Below are 7539 nucleotides of genomic sequence, written 5' to 3'. Positions count from 1 at the left end.
CTGACCCATATCCGCCGTGGCTGCATTTATCCCTATCTTCAGACGTGGTTTCGTCAGATGCAGTTATGTCATCGCCGCGGAAAATCTCCTTCATCTCCCACCACCTGCATTCGCCCGCGTACCGATATGCCCTAGCGAATGGTGTGGGCTAAGTTGGCCGGGTTATGGCATGAGAACAGGATATTTGACAAAGTTATTGCTATGGTAGCCTAGCGACATACAAATTTCTAAAGCGAAGTTTGAAACACATACCCGGAATATTCTCCTCCAGTCATCGTTGCTGTCACTTATCTGGTTCGTGTTCTCGTTCCATGTTATACACCAATCCTCCAGCACTTTTCTGAAGGTGTCGTATCCCAACCTCACGAGGTAAAGTTTTTTATGTAAAAATGCATTGGCTATTGTCTTCCGACGAACCTGTCCACCTGGGCGGTAGCATAAGTCAACGACATCATATTCGTCCGGCGTCGCTCCAACTGGGGCCTGCCCAGGGAAGCCTGGTATGTGAGTGCGTCGACGGTTGTCAACCTTCTGCGTCCACCTTGAATTGTAGAAGTAACGCCCCTGGCCCGTACGTCTGCATCTCGGTATTTTGTTTATGTCAATGACTGTTCAAAAAGTGAATAATAATTTTTACAGATTCAAGTGTTGATTAGTTTTAAATTGGTTGGGTTGCTTCAGTACACGGTATGTGATGGAATGCCATATTTATTGGAGCAACAAGGCCGACCAATTATTACTCTTTAGGCGTGTCTCTGATGAGGGTTCAAACTATCATTATGTGCATTGGTAATCAACAGTTATTTAGTGCTATTCTGCGTCCGGTATAATTTCAGTAATTCCTTACGCGCGTGGGTGGTTTATACTGGGACGAGCTTCATTAAGGTCAAATATCAATTAAAACAAATCATGCAATTCATACATAACACAACATAGGTTTGGATGCATGTTAGGCTTTCGAAAGAATCATTGTTGCAAACATATTCATTGAAGTCTCTATAACCCAAATATATTCTTACAAAAGGAGCTTCATGACCATACATAACACCTTTCTTGTACAAAAAGTTTTTTTTTCCTTTTCTACCGAAATCCAACGGCATCAATCCTTATACACAAAAATCATCCCACCTCCTTCACTTCTCCTGATCACTGGGCACCACCTCAATGACCTCAGGCTCCACATTATCTTTCATCCCCAGGAATTCAAAATCTGCAATATTAGTTCCATTCTCAATAGGCTCAATATCGTTGCTCATTGAATGCCAAGGTGAAAGTAGGGCCCCAAGGAAAATCTCACTCAACTGCTCCCATCTTGGCTCACTGATGTAGTAGTACGCCTTCGCAAATGTATTTTCCTGCAAACCAAAAAATTCCAACAAACAAAAACTATTGCTTACATAAAAAAATACTACTGAGTCAGATTCAGGAATGCTTTACCTGAATGATATCGTTCCAATAATGTCTCTGTCCCGACATCCTGTTCGTAAGGGAATACGAAAATTCAGAAACCCTAAAAATCGAGATAAGGGTTCGGATAAAGATTACAACCGGTACACATATGACGTTCATGCTTGCGGAGAATGTTTCGATAATGGTTAACTTATCGAGAATACAATGGTTGAAATCATCGATTGGAACGGGTAGGAGGAAGGCTTTTGTTTGACGGCAGAACGATGTCAAAGTAGAAATTGGGGAAAGAGAGGGAAGGGAAAAGACGAAGAGGGGTGGGGGGCAACTGCGTACTGTAATTTCTCAAATTGAAGGGGAAAAAAGGTAATAGAACTAATAAATGGTCGATTTAACCCATGCATTTAAATAGAATTGTAAGGATACAATCCGAAATTTATGCAAGGAAGTAAGCAGTTAAGCACTCCATCCCATTTGGCACAATCCAACTAACAATCCAAAATTATATACATCTCTGCACGGAGGGGGGAATACGGAGTGCAATAAAGTAAATACGGCCTAAAAGGATGTTTATACTTCTCTCCCCGGAAGTTTGGTGTAATTATATATAAATCCTTGTGGTTTGGAAAATTATATCTATCACTCCCAAAAGTTTGTTTCATTCTAACAAATAAGTTCCTCTATTAGTCAAAATTCACTAAATTTGTTCATGTTAACGAAAAAACTTAATGAAAATTGATATTTATTCTCGATTTATTTATTTATTGCAAGTCAAATAAAATTTTCGGACTGTACCGTCTTTGTAACAGTAAAGATATACATCCTCACATGCATTAACGCGTGAAGATCTATAAGGGTAATTTGGCCATAGAAAAATTATGTGACCTGCAATAAGTCAGTATTAAGTCAATCGACGGTAAATATATATTTTTTTTAATTTTTTTGTTAATATCAATAAATTCATTGAATTTTGACTAATTGAGGGATTTATTTATTAGACGGAAGCAAACTTTAAAAATATTAGTTGTATAATTTTTCAAATTATAAGGAATTTAAGTATAATTATACCAAATTTCAAGAAAGGAGAGTCTAATTATCTCTATTGTAAATGAGGCGAGCCTTGTTGATTGTTCATTTTCTCTAGTTTCAGGCTCCTATTGGCCGTCACATGGAGAGTGTTGTCTTTGACTAGCCCCTTACAATATTGTATATAAATTCTTTTACTAAATTTTTTAAATGAAAAATATTGGAAATTTAACTTTTAGATATCAACAATTCATATGTGCTATCTATATTGATAATCCTTGGAGCATATGATGCCTTTGATTAAAGCCGTGTAATATTGTACATGAATTTTTCATTAAATTTTTTGGCAGGAAAAAGTTGGTACTTTAACTTTTGGGTATTGACAATTTATAAGTGCTCATACTGAAGATATACGTCTTTTTGGGGTGGTTATGAGTTACACTTCGTTGGTTATGTTTGAACCGACATAACATTTACCATATTTTGCAACTCTATTATATTGGTTGTCCCAATTGGTGACCAAATTATTGGTCTGCAAAAATTAAAATACATCATCATTCCTATTTCTGAATATTTGCCTATTAACCAAAAAAGTATGATAATTATGTTTCTACTTAGAAACTCCTATTATGTACCTAATTTTCAATTTTTGTTTGTTGTAGCTGCAATTTTTAGTAAAAATGTTATACATGAATTTGGACTTCATGTTGTTCTTCTTTTAAGGATGAATAGATCCTAGCGTGTAAGGTTATTCGCCGCTATCCAACTTATTATGGTTGAGATTATTTTTACTTTGTACTTATTTTATTATGTTTACGAACGTCACTAAAATCTATCTCATCCCGTCAATTCTATTGGTGCACGACGGTGTAAAATGCACTCAGGATACCTAACTAGGTCAGATGTTGAATGCGTGGACAATCTATGCATGACCCGAAATGTATTTGGACGTCTATGTCAAATCTTAAAATGCTCTGGTGGGCTCCAAGAATGAGATCTGTTACTGCTATGGAACAAGTTGTAATATTCTTAAGTGTAATTGGTCACCACAAGAAAATTATGTCATAAAACATGACTTCATACGTAATGGATGACCGATAAGTAAGCATTTTCACTCGATTTTGAAGGCTATGCTATGTGAACATTCAATATTACTAGCATATCCAGTTCCAATTGGGGGAGGAATTCCAGAATTCTCGATGGCGATGGTTTGCGGTAATATTTATTCTTTAAAATAATTTGTGAATTGTTCCATCCATTATACAAACCTTATTATTTACGTCTAATATTTCTTTTGGCTATCATTTGTTGTATTAGACTTTGATTTTTTTTTTAGGAATGTTCGGGTGCTTTTTAGACGGAACACACATTGAGATCTGTGTACCTGATTCCGAGAAGGGACGTTATTGAGATCGAAAGGAGCAAATTTCGATCAATGTGCTTGATGTATGCAGAAAGACAAATATATATATGTTTTGAGTGGGTGAGAGGGTAGTGCAGCTACTGGTCGTATATTTTGGGATGATATACACCAACCTACGGGTCTAAAAGTTCCAAACGGTATATCATCATGAAGCACACGCAATCTTATATTGCATATAAGTTTTAGAAGCGATTTTTATTATACTTATCTTTTTTGCTTCTACATGCTTTGTAGGAAATTACTATCACCGCGCTAATAGATACAGTAACGTAGAAGGTTCCCTAACTTCATATCGGGGTGTTAGATATTTTCTTGACGGAATAGCAATGTGGGAATCGTGGATCCCAAAGTCCGTAGGAGTTATTAATCTAGCACGCTTCGGCCTATAACGTGATAGAACGAACATGTGGGTTGTTAGAAACTAGATGGAGAATTTTAAGAAGTCCTTCACATTACCCTATCAAAGTGCAAAATCACATTATTATGGCTTGCTGTCTACTCCATAATTTGTATATGTGGAAATACCCGATGATCCACTAGAATTTGAACTCCTGGTTGTACTTGGTACCACAATTGGGTCGAAATTTCTGTCTACCATAGATTCAACTCCTATATGAATTTCTTGGCATGATGAGTTGGTTTCTAATATGTATATGGAGTGGTTACGACATGATTGTAAGAACATAATAAAACTGTTGTTTTTTCGTGGTCATAACAGAGATTTCTAACACTCTACTATATAATATTATGTTGTGTGCCAATGTTTGTACTGTTGTTTGACCCTTATGTAATTTTGGACAATATCGTTATGAAAGAAACCGATCACTATGTTTTTATGTATCAAAATTTCTTTTAATTTTCCTCATATGTCTAGAAATCGAAATACTTCTATATGTAATCCTAGTGCTCATGAGTTTTCTTCATTGCAAATGAACCAGTACGATGAAGAAGGGACTAGTAAACTACGCCAATATAGGGACAAAGTAGAGAAGGCTAGTATGAGATAAATTTGGACTTAATGTAAAGAACAAATCCTCGTGAATGCATTGCACGGACCATCATCACTATAGGTAGGAAGTGCGATAAAGTTCTGAGTTGAGTATTTGTCCCAGTTGGATTCACTAACGTGCAAGCACTTTCCCAACACAGATTTTCATGCCAAACTATGTATCAACTCAAAAGATACATGTTAGGAAGAAGTATTATGGTACCTTGATTGGAATGATGGGTAAGAGTGGTTTTGGCTGGGAAGATAGTAGATGCATGATAACAGTGCACTCTGAAAATGTTTGGGTTGAGCATTGAAATCATCCTAGTATTATGTCATATACGTGAACAATAATGCTCAAAATCCGTTATATGTTTATCTTAACCTTGTTACAATTTATGACAATGAACTTATTTTTTACTAGTTTGATCCGACTGTGAGAACAATGCGGTACAAGTTATGGGCTATTTTTCTCGGCTTGGCGTAAGATATTTGGTAAAGACCGAGCCATGAGCTAGCAAGCTATTTATGTAAACGAGACTGTGTATATGTCAGACACACTTCAAGATAATGAGGCTTAGGACTACTATATGTCCTGAATTTGGATATATTGGAAATGAAAAAGGTGCAGCAGTAGTAGTGAAGAACTAGGTAAACTTGTATCATAATATTAATGTTAGAATAGATGACTAGAAAGCCGATTAGATTAGGCTTTTGTGATCCATTTCTCACAGTTTTGATGTAATGTAATATTTATGTTTTGAGTAGAAGTAATATTCAATCAATGACATAATTCTTTGTTGTGTTTATATTATTATATTGATGTTTTCTTAACTGCACAACAAAGCCCACAAACCTAATGGTTAAGTCCAAGAAGTCGGACTGCGGATTGGTTGGCAGCCATAAAATCAACTTCTGTAGATTGATCTGAAATATTCCAACTCGAGGACCTAGAGATAGGGCATCGAGTGTCCTACAGAGACTCGCATTAAGTGTTGCAGCTGTGTTTTGTCGGTAGGAGACATAGGTCGTCTATGCAATACTTAGTGGGTTGGTTGGCAAGGGAGTCAACGGACTGAACTGACTCATGGGAATCGTCATATGAAAGCCTCTTAAAACTTGGTCAGTATGACTGGGATTTTTGGCTTCGGTAGTACGAGATTAGTCCTCCGACTTGAGGAACCATGGAGGTCACACCCACATGATGACTGTAGCTTAGATCTAGCGAGCAATTTCTCTGTCGAAAGATATGGTCGTTATAAGCCTTATCTAGTCAAGTCAAAATGTGTAGTGAGGATGATGTGTTCCAAGAAAGAATTCGTTCCTAGTATTACGACAGTAGCATCTCCTATACGCTCTAAGACCTGTTTCCCCTAGAATTTGTGGCCACAGTGACTGAATCAATGGGATAGGTTTTCTTATGGCAATTCAATAGGGTAAACGAGAGGTTTCGAGTTATTAAATTTAGATGCTTAGTCCAGAATGAGAATCGATGCTCAATTCATGCTGTAAACTAAGATCGGCAGATGGTGATGGAAGGACCTTACTCGTATGAATTCAATTCCCTAAATGTTCATCATTATTCACCTAGTCTTTAGTGACATGTACTATGGCTAGATGGCAACCTATGGTAACGGGCTATTTCTGGTTAGGGGATAATTTGAAATAATTAATTAAATTAGATTTAATTAATTGTGTTGAGAATGCATCCAAGTCTAACTATGGGTGAACCAAAAGAGTCACGCTCAAATCACCTCATTGTGATGGAATTAATTTAGAATTTTTTTTGGAAGGTAGAGATTAATTTTAATTGGATTAAATTAATTTCTTGGAGAGAATAAATAATTGGATCATTTTCTCAGCCTCTTAAATTAATCGAATTAGTTGGACTTGATTTAATATTGGATTTATAAATTAAATGAAAGAATGAGTTTGGGTCTTTTGATTGAATTAAAGGACTTAAAGTGATGGACTCAAGATTAAATTGGAGTTAATTTAGGTCCATTTGACAAGGCCTTGATTTTGGAGCCTAGGCCACTTTAGACCAAGCCCATGACTCGGTTTGACCTTACCTAGGTCAAACGACTTGTTGGATGATTTTATGAGAGGTTATGCATGAAATCTGAGCTTGGAAAGATGAAAATTTAGGCTAGGTTTGTGAGAATAGAGGTTGGATAAGCTAGGTCTTATTTATTGGTTTTTGGCAAGGTTAAAGTTACTATAAAATCCTTTTATCTCTCACCCGCACACAACACACGTTTTTGAGGCTCTCTTTCTCTCTGTCAAAAATCAGCCACCCTCTAGTCCCTCTCCATTCTTGTTCCTTTGGTTCATCAAATCAAAGAAGGAACGAAGAGAAGTTGAGGTCGTTAACTCATAACATGTTCTCGATTTTTCCCTTCCCTTTCCTAGTCTTGCTAACACTTGATAGGAAGGACTCCCCGATGATTATGGTGGACTAATTTAGAGGGTTTCAAGGTTAAAACTGAAAGAGAAGCGGATCAGTTCGGAAATGTGCTAGCGGATGCGAGCGTGAGGAATTGAATTAAAACAAAAACCTCATACACAAAACAAATAAAGCGATCCAACCAAGGGGTGTTCCCTTGATGTTCCAGGGCATTCGATGTAGTATGAAATAAAAAAAATTAAAATATACATTCGAGGCTATGGTTAAAGAACGGAAGAGATGCATAAT

This window comes from Sesamum indicum, linkage group LG5 (assembly GCF_000512975.1).
Source record: "Sesamum indicum cultivar Zhongzhi No. 13 linkage group LG5, S_indicum_v1.0, whole genome shotgun sequence".
NCBI lineage: Eukaryota > Viridiplantae > Streptophyta > Magnoliopsida > Lamiales > Pedaliaceae > Sesamum > Sesamum indicum.
Note: the sequence above shows the minus strand (reverse complement) of the source record.